The sequence below is a fragment of the Onychostoma macrolepis genome, chromosome 04, assembly GCF_012432095.1.
Source record: "Onychostoma macrolepis isolate SWU-2019 chromosome 04, ASM1243209v1, whole genome shotgun sequence".
NCBI lineage: Eukaryota > Metazoa > Chordata > Actinopteri > Cypriniformes > Cyprinidae > Onychostoma > Onychostoma macrolepis.
The window spans coordinates 26,478,275-26,497,735 of record NC_081158.1 but is presented as its reverse complement, the minus strand read 5'-3'; the positions used below and the strand labels follow the sequence as shown (position 1 = coordinate 26,497,735).

Below are 19,461 nucleotides of genomic sequence, written 5' to 3'. Positions count from 1 at the left end.
TACTTCTTATGATTACATATTCATAAAATGGCAGTAAATTATTATTGATTCTCCCTAATTCTTTTTTCTCTTTTAATGTTACCTTTCCAAAAATCCTACTCTGTCATACCATTTAGCTTTAACTATATTCACAAAATAGAAATGTCATGTAAATAATTTTGTGATCCATGCTTCTGAATAAAGGGAAAAAGCAATGGTAGGTTTAAAATAAGCTAAGTAATCTAAAAAGTAGTCTGAATACACTACCTAAAATAAATAACTTAGAATACATTACTGTCTTCAATTTTCTTCATGTAATCTGTCATCAGTAACAGATTATATTTTGTACGTAATCTACCCAGACCTTTTTTTTTATACAAAGGGTAGGGTATCATTTGAGAGCATAATTGTCAGTAAATATTTAAAAATGAATCCTTCTGTATTTTTAATTTGTTCGGTTAATATTTATCTACATATCCGCACCCCAGAAAAATTCCCCCGTTGGAAAAAGAACATATAAGCAAACAACCAGACTACCGGTTGGCTCTGATACATACTGTATGGATTATTTCTGAATGATATATGTCTTCAAAGCCGTTTGCAAACCAATTTAGGAAGTGGGACGTATAAACAAAGCCAGTCTGCATTAGCTCAGAGAGACGTGAGCTACAATTGTATTGAGAGTACACTTGAAGTAGCCGATCAGTGCAGACTTGCTTGTTTAAAAATACTCTTGAAAGTTTTGAAACTGGTTAGACTTTAGTTTCCATATCTTTTATTTTCACTCTCACTACATGCTACTCTATTGTATGTTTTTTTCTCCATCTGTTGTGCCTTGTAGTCCTTATATCCCTGATAGTACAGATGTCCCATGACATTCAGGACCCTTGAGAACAATCACGGTTTCAGGCACAGTAAGTGGAAACATCTATTCACAATTTGAGAAGACGTGGCTGGGTATCAGACATGACGTTGTACAGTGGGAAGACTAACATGCTCATTTTCACTTGCACTGCCAAACCACCGCCATAAATCAGATGGGGGCAACGCTACCCATCTGCACAAACACATGCCTAAATATGGCTTTGGCAAAGTAATTTAGATAATTGTGTAGAATGGAAATTGCAGATTTAAGTTGGACTGGTTTTCTTCCATGACTACTTTTAATGCTTATAATGACATTTGTAACAACGATAACTCATTGTGTGTGTGTGTGTGTGTGTGTGTGTGTGTTACTGATATTGTATCCATTTAAAAATTTACTACGACACTGTTTTTTTAATGATGCTTCTGTTTACCAATGTAACATTTAATTGATCAAAAGATACATAAGAACAGTACATTGCTGTTTGATCTATTTGTCTATTTTATGCATTTTTATGCATCACACCTGTGATGTCAAAACCCCAATTTGAGCAGAAATTATATACAGTCTACAAAGAAAACACTGTTACAAAATCCTTTAATCATTCTGATGTGCTCATTTGCCATTCTAATGTGTGTAATATGTATTAAAATTATATGTATACACACAGAATATATTATTTTATTTTTTTATTATAGTATATAATTTTTATTACATATATATATATATATATAAATTACATATATTTACATATTACATATATTTTATTTATTTTATTTTATGTTTAAAATTATATAATTAAATATTATGGAAACTATGTTGCTTTTTATATTTTAGTATTATTATTATTATATTTTTTAATTTAAGCAGTTAAAAATGTTGATAAATAATTAGTAAAAACAAATGTGATCCTGGACCACAAAACCAATCTTAAGTAGCACGAGCATATTTGCAGCAATAGCCAAAAAATACATCGTATGGATTAAATGATTACATTTTTCTTTTATGCCAAAAATCATTAGGATATTAAGTAGCCTAAAGATCATGTCCCATGAAGATATTTTGTAAATTATACCATAAATATATTAAAACTTAATTTATTATTAGTAATATGCATTGTCTTCATTTGGACAGCTTTAAAAGCAATTTTTTCAATATTTAGATTTTTTTTTTCACCCTCAGATTCCAGATATTCAGGCTAGTTGTATCTCAGCCAAATATTGTCCTAACAACCCATACATGAATGGAAAGTTTATTTATTCAGCTTTCAGATGATGTGTAAATCTCAGTTTCGAAAAATTGAGCCTTATGACTGGTTTTGTGGTCCAGGGTTACAAATTATGAATGGATGAATTTAAAAGGCATGTTCACCCCAAAATGAAAATAGCCTACTATGGAAGTCAGTGGCAACCAGTTTGGTTTCTATCGCTCTTCAAAACATATTTTGTGTTGTAGGCTGTAGAAGAAAGAAACTTATGGCCTACATGTTTGGAAAAAATTCGTTTTGGGGTAAACTATCCCCTTAAGTAAATAAGAATACGCCTTTCTTTCAAAACCAAGTAGCCTAAATTGAACAAAAACAACTTTTGAGCCATAATTCTTTTTACGTTGGAAGTATACAAAACGTGTTCTTTGAATGATAAGAGTACAGTAGTGCTTTTTACGTGTTTGTGTGTGTGAGTGAAGCTGCAGCTGCGCCTGCACTGAGCGTGCGCGGGAAGGCGCTGCGCGTTTGACAGCAGCAGGAGAAAGAGAAGAGAAGAGAAGCTGCGGCGCGCGCCGACAAACAACACACTAAACGTACACCAGTCCCATGAAACCGGACAGGTCGAGGATTCATCACTGGAATCGGTGAGTTTTACGTTTCATTATCTTGAACGCAGCGTTATTCTCTCCATGTTTGTGGCGAGACGCTTTTGCTGAGGAGAATGCGCAGTAGGTGCAGTTTTTTGAGTCGATGAGGAGCATCCAGTCGTGCTTCTCCCATGGCAACCAATGATGATGCGGATTTTCACGGCGATATATGGCAGGGATCACAAAGGATGCGTTTCTTTGAAATATCACACAACGTGTCCGTTTAATCTGAACGCCGTTTAAAATTCAGCTTTCATTGTGCGTCGTGTCGATAAACGGTCCGTCATGAAAGTCTATGTTTAATTGAAATCTTGCTCGGTCACACCAGCAGGTGTTCCCGTCATTCCCAGGCATCATCCTCAATATTTGCTCATTATGGCGCATTTCCGAAATGTAAATATTTGATTTGGGTATTTATTCATTTTCAGTTGAGAACCAGATGGACCTGCTGTCATGGCACGAAGACAAAAAAAACATCCTTTTATAGTCATAGGATAACGTTACCCCACAAAAGACAACGGGAACAAGGCTCTTTCATTACTGCATCTTTCTTTATGGTCTTTGTCTCTTTGTGAAAATTATGTTATAAAGTAATGTCACTTTAGGGTGCAAATGGGGCCTAAACTCTTAAAAAGGTAGCCTACGTATTTGTTATTTTACCCTTTTGTTTTTATTTTAGCAAATTGTGAAAGGAAAATTGTCAGCCTCAATGTTGTCAACTGAAAAGGCTATTATTTAAACTTGTCTGTTTTCTGTTTTTTTTTCTTTGGTGTTCATAACTTTTGCAAACCTGTTACCAAAATGTGGGACCTGTCTAAATGCAGTTTATACCCTCTTTTGTTTTTTTTTTGTTTTTGCTTTTTTCAGTTTTACATTAAATGAACATCTAAAATAGGTTATAATGTTTTAATAATACATAAATAAACAAACTATGGCAGGAAGAGGATGTCAAATTTATGATAAATTGTTGAATAGTAGGACCCATTTGTTGGATGATCAACTTGTCAGGATATTTATGGCATATTTCTCATAAATTTTATATATATTTCATGCACACACACACACACACACACACACACACACACACACATATATATATATATATATATATATATATATCTTATAATATCGAGGGTAGCAGGGTTGAATTAAATTGTTGAGCTTGACACATGTATTCAATTACGATTTTGAGAAAATTAAATGAGAATATTTACTTCATGCTGTAAAAAGACTGAAAATAATAGAGTAATTTATTATGTGTAAAATATCAGGCATGATGAAAGACTGAAATATTATAAACCCACAAACAGAGAATGCAAAAGGCTACAATTGTTATTTTCTGTCAAGTGATGAAACCACAGAGCAACTCCATTGGTCAGTGTTTTAATTGACTTCAGGTGTAATTTACTGTACAATGCATGCAGCATTATGCCAAAAATGCCAGGATGTGGTCTGTTTAAACGATTACAGGCTGTTGTATGTCAAACGTGATTTATCTAGAATGCTATTTAGAGAGTTATTTTAAAATAACTCTTCAGGACACTGTCTAATTGACACATTTTATTGCAGTTATTTTTTGTGGACTCTTTGCTTTTGCTGTTATTGAAGGTCGACACTAGTGCTATTTCATTTTCAGGTTCACACAGTGCAGTTTAGTAGGAGAATTTATTGGATGGTTTGAGCTTTGCACTAATTGTAATTTTTCATGGATTTTAAATACTCTGATGGCTTCATAGGTGACCTGCAGGCACTAACATCGACACAACTGAATGATGATTAATGAATGGGAAAATATGGGACATTTGCTTTCATGTCCCAGGCAATGGGATATTATTATGCACGTGTGCATAACAGCTGTTACTTTGTGTGCTGCAAAGCCACAAGTCCCTTAGTGAGATGAGAATATAGTTTCCCATTTAGCTTTTCATAGCAATTTTTAATTAGCGTTTGCACTGGGCAGTAATGACAGAAATTAGTCTGTGTGAGAGTGATTGCTCGTGTAATGCAGTTGAGAGTCAGGAACAGAAAACCGTTTGTGGAGCATTGGACAGGTTCTTTATATATGGGTGTAAATATTTTTTATTTTATTTTATATTTGATAATTTATTTTTTAATTATTTTACTTTTTATTTATTTATTTTACATTTAATTTGATTAGAATTCTTTACTAGCTCTGAAATTGTTTTGGTACAATTCATTGTTTCATTGCAAAAATATACTTTTAATATAATACCTTTGTCACTGTTCCATCAAATGCATCTTCTTTGGAAGTAGATGGGAAATTGGTGGATTTTTACAGATTTTGTTAAATTTTATTCTCTTTATTTATTAAGTTCCTTAATTTATGCCTTTTTCTTTGTTTGGTTGCTGCATTTTAAACCTGTTTATATCAAAATTATGCTCCATGAAATTGTATTCTGAACAGAGTCCAGGTGGAACCACATCAAATGCTTTTTTGGGGGTTCTTGGATGGGAATTTATAGCAACGCTGATGAAGCACAACAGGCACCAGGTACATGCCACTAAGCCAGCTGTGCTTCATCATGAACCTTTGCCTTCTAGCCATGCACTTTTCACCATCTGGTATGGACTGACTGGACAATAATGCACAGAGAGGATCACAAGGAAAGACATAAATAGCTTTTGCTGGATTTGGATTGTTTGTTTGTGACTCAGTAAGTTCAGATGCTGGATATTTACATAGACACATTGCACCAGCTGCCATCGGCATGGCAGGCTAGACATTTGCATGCCCTTAATTGCTCTGCAAATATGCCACATGTGCCTTGTGTCCTGATTTTAATGCATCATAAATTCTAAGCTTGATTTAAGGGCCGTGAACTCAGTGTAACAATAGTTTTTGTGACCGGAATTGCCAGGGTAAATGCAACAGGTGTTCTGTTTCCTTTCATATCAATCCTACATGATGATATAGCATATCATTGGGATTACAGATTGTATGAAATGTCTCTGTTGCTATGTTTTAACATGCTTGTTATTCATCAAAAAGAATAAGCTGACTCTGAGCTATTTTCTCTTGTCGTGGTTGATAAATGATTAGTGGAGATTAAGGTCAAACATGTCTGAAGATGGACCATAGATGTTCACGCCATCATGTGATCGGGCCTCTTTCTTTCAACCAATCAGCTGGTGGATTGTGTTGTTAAGGTGTGGTCAGATGAGTAAAATTTGGCAAACTTTTGAGGGCAAACATTGATAGGATCAGTCAAAGTTTGCTTGTAGATTTGACAGATAATAATTTGACAGATGATTTTTTTTAATAACACTGAAAAAATTGATTGATTGAAAAAAAATTGTCACTCAGAAAAGGCTAGCAAATTTCACAAACAATTAAAAAAAAATTACAATTAGCAAAATTAATCTTAAAATATTTGAAGTAGAAAAACGTAAAACAGTATTTTATTGTAAAATGTACATCAATATTCTTTTTTCTTTTTTTTACAAGACTGAAATAGTATTTTCTTGTGGAACATACTCCAGTAATCTTTGTTTTATTTACTACTTCAAAAAAAAAAAATAATGAAATTGAAATGATTGGATTTGGCTGCGTAAGTTCGCCAACTAATTGATGAGATGCATGAATAATATTATTTATTAAATATGTTAGCTAGAAGGCATAATTATTGGATTCTGTAACTGATTTTGCTCCTTCAGAGTTGTTGGTTTGGCTAAAAAAGCTGTGATCAGCAATATTACATGAAGGACTACTTATATACTGACTCGTTTCTCTTAGTAGAAGTGATTTATTTCATTGCTGTATGATAAATGTGTGCCATTTTAGTCGATGCACAAGCCTGCATGCTTCTAATTGAATTACATTATAAAGCCTGGTAATTTGGGTGATGAAAACTTCAAGAAATAAGTGGCATGCGTTTGCCTCCTATATAGAGTACTGTATGTTGTGCTTCTTAAAATATCAGCTTTTTCAGCTCCACCTGTCTGGCTTGATTTATGACGTACAAGCTGAGAAAAATGCAGGACTGCAAAATGCATTGGATAAATGTTTACATTTGGCCTATATTTCTGTAAATACTATGTTTTATTTCTCTAATAAGGTTAAGATAATACATCTTTTGTTCAGTTTCAACTGGTTATTTTAGCTTGTTTGTCCTCTTTCAGTTCTCGGTCTTCAGCACTAACCACAAATAAAAGCCCTTGCTGAGGAGGAAATGTGCTGCTTTTGAGGTTCAAGTGTAGGACTGTTTATGGAAAAGGAATGTTATCTTTTATGTTTAACCATTATGGAAACTGATATAGAGGACACAGTGAGTTCAGCCCAAGTGCATTATGGGGTAAAAAGGCATATCTGCTTAGAAATTATGCTTTAAATTTATGAATTGCTAGAAAATTGCAACCATATGAATTGGACAGCAAGTTGAGTAACAATTACCCCACTTATATCATGAGAACTAATGTGCTCTTTTCAGTCCAGTGATTGGATGAGGCACTATTCTCTGTGCCTGGCTATGGATGGAAGCCCTGTCATCTGCTAATTTAGTGATTGAAAGCAGAAGCTGGTCATTTTTTCTGGATGAGGTTAGTGCCCTGTCCTCTTCTGATCCAAGAGAGTGCCTCCTTACATAACATAGTTATTGGAAAAAACTATTGAATTAAATTGAATTTTAGTCCTGTGATGGTTTTCAGGTCCAGTTATGATGAAGTGTATTTTATATACTGAGGTTTCAGTCAATTGTGCACTCACTCATTCATTCTAAAGAAGAAAATTATCTTTTATGATCACCTCTTTTTATTTTCCCATGGGTCTCAGTGGTCTGTACCGGTTGGCAATTAAACTATACATGTCTCATTAATATCATTCTTCATAATAGATGTAATTATTTGTTTTTATGGTAGTAATCATAAGGAGTAGGAATCTGCATAGACCTAGTGATTTTTTTTTTTTTTTTCATAAAAAACTTTTGAAGTATATGTTTTTCCACCTCCAGTTGTCATATTATCATCTTTCATATATAATTTTTTTTAACTGTTCAATAAAAACAATTTCAGTTTTTTTTTTTATTATTAAAAAATTATTTCAGCATATTATAATGATTTCTAAAAGATCATGCGACACTAAAACTGAATTAATGGCTGGTGAAAATTCAGTTTTGCTGTCACAGGAATAAATTACATTTTAATATATATTAAAAGACAAAACCATTATTTGAAATTGTAATAATATTTCACAATATATATTAAAATACAAAACCATTATTTTCACAATATTACTATTTTTACTGTATTTTTATTCAAATAAACGCAGCCTCAGTGAGCAAGGTGACTTCTTTCAAAAATATTAGGGAAACAAATCTTAATTATTCCAAACTTTTTACCGGTAGTGTGTATATATAATGTAACTACCGGTAATAATATAAATGTAACTATAAAGTGTAAATATTTTGAAGTTGTGGTTGTCATATTATCAACTTCAGTAGGAAGTAACAAACTTTTTCAGACACTGCTTCTTTGTGTTTTGCATCAACATATCAGTGTCATCTCAAGAACGTGCGTTTAGTTGCAAAATGTCTAACGTCCGACCAACCTAACCACGGAGAAATGTGAAATATTTAAATTGGCGTAGAATCATTGTGCTTTAACCCTGCTGATTTATGGGTATTTGAGAGCTGTGGTCTGTGGCCTGCTTGCTGCTTTAGAGAGATGTGTGTTGACTTTATGACTCGGTGTAAATAACTCAGAGGTCATGGCGCCCACAAGCCCTGTGAAATTTCGCTCCTGCGGGACAGGTTTCTGTTCTTGTCCTCCTGGCCTCTTTCGTGAACCCTGTATCCTCCCTTGTTCCAAACACACTCCAAACACTCCTGTATGCTTTAATGAGGGTGTAATGTTGATCTAATGTGAGTCACAAGCATGTTTTTGCCTTTAAAAGTTCTCCAAAAAGCCTTGGCAGCTGCTTTCTGTCTGTAGCATGTCTGTGAATCACAATGGAGGCCTAAAGTAATCCAACTTCCTGCTTTAAAGACCTCAAACTCCCTTGTACGCCTGAGACTCACTCCAGACAGACTTCTGTAGACTTTAATGATGTTTTGAGCTTCATATCTTGTCAACTGTGAAAAGTCATTCACGTGAGTTATATCAAATAAAAGATTAGATTATTTCCTGTCAGTTATTTAAGTGCACTGATATTAGCAGTTCTGGAAATGGTTAGATTCAATTTGGCTTTTTCAGTGGTGCAATACTAGGTTTGAAATCTGAATGATTTGTATCTTATAAAAACAAGCCTTTAAAAACATTTTCTTTTGTATCTACAGTTTTGCCCCACTTTCTTTGCAGAAAACCAAACCACCAACAATCACTAAGAAAATACAAGTAGTTTAAATTACTGGCATCATGTGTCAGATATTGTCTGATACAGTCTTGTTTTTTTGTTTTTTTTGAGGATTTAGTATCATATATTAATAGATTCTGAATGATTTCTGCTCATGTGAGCCAGTATGCAGATTTGTCTGTAATAATTCAGATCTTTATGGCAAGAAAATATATTTTTCTTTCTTAAATAACTCTTAAATCACTCTCACTGATTTTCATCTGTCTGTCCTCATTCGCATTCACAACCTCTGAAACTGATACAGACACCTTAAACGGATCTTTTTTCCTCTCTCTGTCTCTCTCTTCCTCTTTAACTCTTAAAATGATATCAGTTTAGGGAAATCCCAACATTTTTTTTAGCACAGATTTCTAAAAATATGCTACTGGAGTCATGTGCCTCTTTATTTTTACATTTAAAGATGAAACACAATGTACAGTATGACTATAATAATAATAAAAAACTTTATTTTATAGAGACATTGAAAGTTACTTCTGAAAGCACTTTACACAGAAAAGGATACAGAGTTAAAAGTAAAAAATAAGTATGATAGAAATAAAAAATAGAAACACATCAGACTATTACATTGTTCAAATTTAGTAACATTTCCATCCAGGGTAAAGTAAAATGTAAAGTAAAGTAAAGTAAAGTAAACTAAAGTAAAGAGCTGTCTTTAAATATTTATTTTCAATAATTTTATTTAATATTTAAATAATTAATTACATATAGATATTTAAATAATATTAATGACAATAATCTCATGATAAAGGGCTAATAAAGCCTTATTAATGGGACTGTGAATTCAGAAATGTTGAGAAAATGTTTTTAAACTAAACTAAACTGCTTTTTATTTTATATCCCCAAATTAAATGCACTTTATAGTCTATAAACAATGACAGTTCCTTGCACACATTGTGTTTTATGAGCTCCCTCTGAATTCAGATTGACAGGGTCTGGCGAGTGTTCAGTCTGACTGTGATGAACAGAATGGACGATTGAATAGAGCGGTGAAAGACTGGAGACTTGCTGAGAGAAAGAGAGACTTGAATTGACCAAACTCACCGCTGTGTGGGCGATCAATGCAGTACAGTTATATTGAATAACAGTGTCACTCCTGACATATGATTTATGAGGTATAAATATTGAAAACATTCGGGCATGTGGGCCCTCCTACGTACAATATGACTAACTTTTTCACTTGACTCCAGACTGTAACAAAACTCTTTGGCTTGTTTTTGTCATGACAATATGGGTAATAGGGTCCAAATATGTTTATGAGCATCTTGTGAAGCATACAAATGTTTACGAATCCTTCCAAAATGTTGTGTTATGTCTTTATTTGGTAAATTAATGCATTGTGCTTAAAGACCTTTTATACAAGGTAGATTTAGGATTTAAGGATTGATTTAGTAACATTGCGTGCCGTGATTGTGTCAAAGGCAGTAGATCGGCAGTATACAGATTGACCTCAGGATTAGATTTGACCTCAGTGCTCAGATTTGAGCATCACAAATCAATATAGGAAAGTGCAGGGCTTTATAACACCCCTATAGCAAAGGATTCACATCCTTACCATGTTAAAAAATGTTAATATCAACCAAATAGCTCTTTATGCAGTCTTTCTAAAGATTTTCCATGTATTTAATACAGTAATTTTAATATTGGTTAAATAGCCATATCAGCAAAACAAAATTTACACTTTTCATGATCCATTACATTTCCAATGGATTAAATCAAGTCCGTCCTTCTTATTTTTTTTTTGCTCATTAAGTATTTTGTTTTTTGGATTCACATGCATCATAATAGATTGTGAATGCTGTTTCATGTAGTTTGTCTGTTCATATATAGAGCCAGTTCTATGGGTTTCCAGGGGGCTGATTCATCGTTGGGGGTGTATTTTCCACTGAGCTCAGATTATGAAATTATGTTAAATGGAGAGAGAGAGTGATAAAAAAGAGGTAGAATGAGACCTCTGGCCATGTAGATGACTCTGGATTATAATATGGCAGTTCAATGCTTGTGGCATAAACACTGAATAATTTAATACAGTTTATTCTACTAATTTAGTCTGGCAGCTACATATTGTTTTTAATTCATTAGTCAGGTATAATATGTGCTAGAGCAGGCAGCTAGTTTACATCCTGAATCCCTGAAGTTGCTAAATTGAGTCTTTGACTTGGTTTGTTTTCAGTTTGAATAGTACTTCACTTCCTACTTCACATGCCAAGCCTGTAATCTGTTATGCATACGACCTTCAAGGGCTCTAGACCATCAGAGCAAAAGTCAACACTCAACTGTTTGTTTATTTAGCTTTCATGCTTTCTTTTCTTTCTTTTTCTTTTTTTTTAATAACACAAGTTTTTGTCTTTCGTTGGAATATGGTGAAGCAGTCGTTTGATGCAATATTTGTCCCTAAAGAGGGTAAGTGTTAAAGTATTTCTGTCGTTACTATTTGCATTTACTTTTAGATTTTGTGTGTACTATATATTTATTATGTATAAAAACACACATATTCAATATATATGTATTGAAAATATTTACATGTATTTATATATTTATATTCACATAATTTATATTAAATATATTTAATATATAAACATAACATATTTTTCTTGAACATGTACATGCATATGTGTGTATATATATATATATACATAATACACAGTACACACACATATACTGTTATGTGCACAAAAACTTTTATTTTGGATGCGATTAATCGCGATTAATTGTTGCCCAGCACTACTGTTTTTATATATTTCCTTGAGTATGAAGAGGTGAAAAGCTAGTTATCTATCATCATTTTATTTTTATAATAAATAAATAACATTATTTATTTAATTATAAAGGTTTCTTACACCAAATTGATGTTTTCAGGATGCATGTCAAGTTAAATCTTCAAATTTCAAAAGTTACACCTTTTTTTTTAACCTTTTAGATCATTAAGAGATAATTCAATATTCATAACAGTTAGAGGGACAATTGCATCTGTTTATCTGGTTCATGCATCTGTGTCCATGAAACTGATGTGAAGGCATGTCAGGGCTGTTGCACAATGCACTGCATTGCTCTTGATTTATGATACAGTCCACATGGCAAACGTGAATTTGAATGCAGGTCACTCATGGTTTAGTAATACCACTTTGTATAATGGAAATCAAGACTCAGATTCATTTTGCATATGCGCTCTGAGTGACTGTTGCTACCAGAGGCGGCAGAGACACAGACGGGCGCTCTGGACATGTGCATGGAAATGACATTGCTGCCTGCTCAAGCCTGACTGCTTACAAATAAGGCCAAATGGGGCTCTAATATGCTGCTCTGTTGTGGACAATCGCTTTTGTCATTTTGTCAGGTAGAGGCCAAATACAGTTGACTCTTTCAGATCGTAAGTAAACCTCCTGGATATGGAGGTGTTTATTTTAATAGCGCCTATGCTGTGACCTTCTAAGATAATAGAATGTGTTGGTCTGCTCAGCACATGCTGTTTTAACTCATTTTTCTCTGGAATATTGTAATTTTATTCAATTATCTGGCAGGTAACAGTGTGATCCTGCAATAATGGGGTTCTGCTCTTTGGATAATAATATTATTCAGGACCTCCACACTCTCACAGTCACTGTATGGAATTAAGGTATTCCTGTTATTTATTGTCAGCTGTAAGTCGTCATAGAAAATCTCCTCTTGGGACTGTCACTGCAGGGCACTGAGGTGAAACATTATAAATGCAGAGGTTTTCAGGTTTTCAGAGTGCTTACATGCTAGAGTTACTTCTGACGGAGCATTTCATGATGGATCAATTTGAAATCAGGTAAGGAATATGGTGAATTGGATTTTTGAAAGCACTGTGTGCGTGTTTTCATCAAGAAAATGTAGGCAAATTTAAAAGTGTTTGATAATCTGCAATGCATCTCTTCTTGTTGAATATTAAAATGACGTTGTTTTTTAAACATTTAAATGTATGTAAATACTCTTTTTTTTTTGCTTTGTGTTTGTGTTATATAGTTCCGTTTTGAAACGTTTGGCTATCAAGATGATCATTGCTGTTTCATTAGTTGGTACACAAACCTAGTCCTTGTTTTAAAAAGTCTGTGCAATTGCACCAAACTTTATATGGTGTGTAAATAAGGGCTAATTTACTATCAGTCAATAAACAGGGTTGTCCATTTGATTTTATTTTAGTTTTTATATTATTTTATTTTAAATAGAATAAAAATATGTTGTTTTATTATATTATTTTATTATGTATTTAGAAAGGGACAGCGGTCAAATATACAGCATTGTGAGTTATTTTATTTTATATTATTTATAAAATAAAATCATTTCTTTATATCATTTTACTACATTATTATGTATTTGGAATGGGACAGTGGTCAACTATAAACTGTAGTGCATGTTTTATTTACGTAAATTTTTTTAAATTAACAAAATAAAGTAATTAATTTATATTATTTTATTATATTATGTTATAATTAGTGCTGTCAAATGATTAATCGCCATTAATCGCATTCAAAATAAAAGTTTTTGTTTACATAATATATGTGTGTGTGCTGTGTATATTTATTATGTATATATAAATACACACATAATATATATATTTATGTTATTATATAATTTATATGAATATAAATATATACATATAAATACATGTAAATATTTTCTAAATATATGCTGTATGTGTGTGGATTTATGTATACATAATAAATTTACACAGTAGGCCTACACACACATATATAATTTAAACAAAAAGTTTTATTTTGGATGAGATTAATCACGATTAATCATTTGACAGCACTAGTTAGTGCTGGGCGGTATACCGGTTCATACCGAATACCGGTGTTTATTTTTCTTATGATATGAATTTTTAAAATACCGCAATACCAGTGTTATTTAAATAACGTTCGGAACACGACACACTGTTTGAGAGGCGTCTCTTTTCACTATTGCATTGTGGCAAGAACACAGCTGTATGTGTTACTAAGCGTGTTCTGAAGCTGTAGAACTAGTAGAACGTGATGACACAGAAGAACTCATCCACAATATCCACCGCGCACCGCCACCAGCTCCCGCGTCTCACACACGAGCGTGACTTTAGCACTATATTTAGCAACTTTCAGACCCTTTTAGCGGCTTTTTTTCCATAGAATATACAAACTGACAAACCTAGCGAATGTTTTGGATAAACCTTAGCTATGGTTCAGTTGGAAGATGTCGCCAGTGCTGCCCCGCGAGTGTGAGATCTGACTCCCAGCGCAGCGTCGCGTCTCTCTGCGTCTGTTCTGTGCAGCGAGCGGCAGAGAAGCACCGCATTCATTTGGCCGTACCGCGACTGTTTGGAATTATAAATATGAGCATAGTTCGTCTGTTAATATTATGCACTTTTTTTTTTTTTGTTTACTCAGACGCAGGCAGTGCGTTGCATGAGACAAAAAAGTAATATAGCCAAAACCACCGCATAGCCGCTCTTTAGTATAACGTTAGATGCATGTTGATTTTATCAGACGATGTCGCGATTATAAATGAGAATGACTCCTGGTTAACATGTATTAATGGGTCGTGTTTAGTCACTATTTAGTGTGGAATTTTTCTACAATATTCGCTCATCATGACAGTAAAATAGGGCATTCTAAGTCAATCTACTGCAGTTTTTCCTCTCTCAATCAGTAGAAAATGTGGTTAACACCCGATCATGCATGAAAAAAATAAATACCTTCATATACCGTGAAACCGATATAATTTTGAAAAATACCGTGATATACATTTTTGGTCATACCGCCCAGCACTAGCACTAGTTATAATGTATTCTGAAAGGGCCTGTCCAGCAGTCAAATATAAACTTTACTGGTTAATTTAAATATATTAATAAAATAAAATTGTTTTTGTGTGTTATTTTATTATATTTTTTGTGTTCTGAAAGGGTATATACTTTAGTGGTTATTTTATATTTTTAACAAAATAAAACAATTTATGGTAACACTTTAGAATAGGGAACACTTATTAACTATTAACTACAACTTTTCCCTCAATAAATTCCTAATTTGCTGCTTATTAATAGTTAGTAAGATAGTTAAGTAGAATAAGTAGAATAAGGCATTAATATGTGCTTAATTACTACTAATAAATGGCTAATATTCTATTAATATGCATGCTAATTAGCAACTAGTTAAGAGACCTTAAAATAAAGTGTTACCCAATTTATTTATATTATGTTATAGCCTATTAAGTATTCTGAAAGAGGCAGTGAACAAATATAAACTTTAGTGGTTATTTTATTACAATTATTGTTATTTTATGTTATTTTAAGTATCTTGAACTCAAATATAAACTTTACTTGTTTTTTTTTTAAATTTAAATAATTATTATTTTTTTTTATAAAATAAAATCATTTATTTATATTAATTTATTGTATTATGTATTCTGAAAGGGACAGAAATCAAATATAAATTTTTCCAGGAAGCCATGTAATAATATCAACTGCAATAAAAAAAGTAAAAACAATAATAAAAATCAGAATGTCACATTGGATGCTCGCTGAATAGAGATATGTTCAAATTTCTCTCTCAGCTGACATCTTTTCTTGACTTTGCTTCTGTTCAGTCGGCTGTCCGCAGGGCGAGTGTGTCCAGTGTGATTCACGGGCCTCAGGGAGTCGCTCTGAGAAGATTTCTCAATCAGCTGAGTTACTAGCTTAAGGAGAAGTCTGTTCCCTCTATAGTGAAGCTAATAATAGCCATCACAGAAGCCTTTCCTGACCCTCTCCTTTCTCATCCATCGACGTAAAGCTCCCCTCAGAGTGAAATACGGCCCTGTAGTTCCCCAGTTCTCCCCGCTCTCTTTTTTTTATTACCACCAGCTTGTCGTGTTTTCTTTTGAAGAATACGTTTCTCATTAGCTTTCACTCAGCCAACTCTCCCTCTGTGTCTGCTTCTTTGCTTTGGTTTGTTCTTTCGGTGCTCGCTCATTGTATGTTACACAAGATTAGTTTCTCTCCGGAGTGCTGGCTTAATGTCTGGTGGGTCGGGGTCGCCGGGGTGGCCCCACCATCGCCAGGCCTCGTTGCCTGGTTAAGTCTCTATGGTGATGTTGTGTGATCGGGAGCTTGAAAGAGAGACTGAGTTATGTGGCTGTTCTGAGATAAGAGTTTATCTCTGCCATCGTTGTTTACTGTGTGTTTTATAAACCCTAGAGAAATGTTGATTACAGAACGAATAGGATTCAGCGTGGTAATGAGCGCTTTGTGCAGAAAATATGGCCAATATATGCTGACCTTATCGGAGAGGGCTGAATGCTGTTTTATTGACTGTTTTTGAGAACTGTGGCCTTTATATAAACAGGCGGATCAATAAAATGCAAGGCACATAAGTCATCAGCGGGTAAAATGAGTTGTGAGAGCTTTCATACACGGTGTGCCTGAATAAGCAGTTAAAACACAGGAAATTCGTATTGAAAGAGAAAAACCTTTTCAAAATTGATTTAATAGCCATTATGACATTTCTATACTATTTCATTTAAATATTATTTGATAAAACATAAATAATATATTAAAGTAAAATTGATTGTTTAAGAAAATAAATAAATTATTTAAAAAAATTAAAATATAATTGTTTTGTGTTTGTGTGTGTGTGTGTGTATATAAACTAAATTAAATCATTAAAGAATATTTATATATATATATATATATATATATATTAGGGGTGTGAGATATGATGTTTTTTGATAGTGGACGATAAAAATGTCTCCACGGTCTGCTTTTGAAGAAATATCGTAGTATCGTGCTACAGCGCACATTCTATCAGCTGCAGTGCTGGCGCCTCCGTCTCAATATAACGTTACTGTAAAACGGTTACTGTTAAACAGAGCTTGATGACTGAACTACGTTAACTTTTACGCTAATACTGTCAAAACACACAAGGTTTACATATAGACTCAGTTGGTTATGTCTAAAATGAAAGTAAACAGTTGAGAGAAAAACGGATGCGTGCCTGTATATTAGATGCGTGCAAGTCTTAAAGGGACAGTATTAAACATGCAGCCTACTGATGACAATTTTTTTTTTTTCGGGTGAACTATTCCTTTAAATGTTAATAAAAAAAAACAAAACAGAGAAAAATCATTCACTGCTCTTGGCTAAAACACTTTAATACAGTTTCTTTAAGAGAAATCAATCTATATAGTGTTTTATTTTTATATTTGTTCATTCAGTTTCTTGAATGCTCCTGCTAAATACACCTATTGTACCTGAAAATTAAGCACTGTTTGCTTTATTTGTATATTATGTGTATTTGCAATGTGTATCTTTGTTCTTATTTTTTAATAACTAAGATAAAATAATGACAAAGATTTTTATCTTCACCCACTTTGGCCTAAATATCCGCCATTCTTTTTTTATATATTGTTACCTTGAAAGGCTTTGTCTTCATAATAGGGAAAGTAGTTTGGCTGTAATGCTCAGACAACTTGCAAAATAGTAAAACCAACATGACAAAGAAACGTGATAAAATCGTGAATCGTGATATTTCAAAAAAAAAAAAACGTGATATGTTATTTTTACCATATTGCCCACCCCGAACTATATATATACTGTGTGTGTGTATATATATATATATATATATATATATATTAGGGCTGTCAACGTTAATGTGTTAACGCATGCGATTAATCGAAATATTTTAACACGTTAATATTTTTTTTTACGCAAATTAATCGTTTGATAAGGTTTGACCCCAACTTCTTCCCATCATCGCAGCGCGGAAGGTCATCTATCATTGTGTGATGAGGGTACAGTGAACCAGTGTTGCCAGGGTCGCGGCACAACTGGGCTATTTTGAAAATACAGTCACGGGAAAAATTACAGAGCCGTGCGTTGCAGTTTTTTGGACTACTTTTATAATGCACCGCGGCCGCTCAATGAGATGAATATGTACATCTAAAATGCTAATTTGTGCAGCGATATAAAGGCCAAATTTATATATTAATATATATATTAATGATTGATTTAAATTTTTACTGCGTTTTTTTTAAATGAACATAATTATAATTTTTAAACATATTTATTTGGCAAGTGTTTGTTTTTGTTTTTTTCAAATGAGTGTAGTAATGCTATAGTGCATCAGAAATTTTGATACCTTTAAAATGTAATTTTACACCACTTCTTATTTTGTATCGAGATGATTCCAATAGACATTTAAGAACCGTGTGGTCGTGTGTGGAACCCTACAGCCATTCCATCTCTCTCTTGGCATGTGGCCTTTGCTCAAACCACGTCATTAACATAAAAATCAAATAACAGTGTCTTATTGCGATGTGTGGCCTCCCCTGGGGGCATCATGCCAACAGTTCTAGTTCACTTCCTTTTGCTTTCTCTTTTGTTCCTCTGTCTTCTTCATAATGCCAATACAACTCACTACTTAAATATAAAATATATTACTATGAAAATATTTTTATACATTGTAATACAGTGGTGGCCAAAATGACCAGAACACTAGTATTTTCACCAGCTAAAAAATTCTATCTTTTGTTGTAGTGTATCAGTAGGAAATATCCGTTTACATTTCCAAACATTAATTTTGCCATTAATTGTAATAATCCAGTGAGATTTTTGTTTGCACAAGGAGTCTGACAACAGCCAGTGCTCCACACAGAGATCTGATCTGATCATCATCCAGTCTGTCTGGAATGACGTGAAGAAACAGAACAAACTGAGACAGACTAAATCCAGAAGAACTGTGGCAACGTCTCCAAGATGCTTCAGGAAAGCTACCTGTAAAAACTATGCGCAAGTACACCTAGGGCAAAAGCTGTTTTAAAAGCAAAGCATGGTCACACCAAATGTTGATTTAATTTAGTTAATAGAAGTTAATTGATAAAGAAAATCTATTTATGACATTATTTTTGACCCCATCCTCATTTTACAGCATTTTTTACACAAGTGCCTAAAACTTTTAACTGTACTGTAGCTTTGCAGGTAGGTTTCTTGAAGCATCTTGGAGACGTTGCCACAGTTCTTATATATATATTTTTTAATTTTTTTAATTTTTATTACAAAATACAACTTTTCTTTTTTAATCATCATCTATTATCTATCCACCCATTCATCTATATAATATATTTTTTGTTTATATAAAGTATAAAAATCAAATATGTGATCCTAAACAAGATCAAGTGGATTATGAACTTAAAAAGTTAAAAAGAAAAGCATGTCTTTTGTTTCCTTTCTTGTGCTGTTGGAAGTCTGGTGGGAATTATGTTGGCGTATTGTCTGCTAGTGTGGATAACTGTGTAACTCAGAGTTGAAGTGGAAATGACAGAGAGTTCAGTGGCGACTCGTCTCTGTGCTGAAAGCCCAGCTGGTGTGTGCTAAATCTGCTGTGTGAAAAGGCCTCTCCATGCCCTTTTGTGCAGCTCTCCAGCGCTCAGT

General features: G+C 33.4%; 1 protein-coding gene across 12 annotated transcripts in view; it reads left to right on the top strand.

Moving 5' to 3' along the window:
• Positions 1–2,556: 2,556 nt before the first annotated feature.
• nrcama (neuronal cell adhesion molecule a) overlaps positions 2,557–19,461 on the top strand; it is a 59,842-nt gene continuing 42,937 nt past the window's right edge. For 11 of the 12 annotated variants that reach the window (XM_058773294.1, XM_058773299.1, XM_058773291.1 and 8 more), the window contains exon 1: positions 2,557–2,695. The gene's annotated coding sequence lies outside the window, so the exon portion shown is untranslated. The remainder of the gene's footprint in view (positions 2,696–19,461) is intronic. The other variant, XM_058773288.1, reaches the window with a different exon arrangement.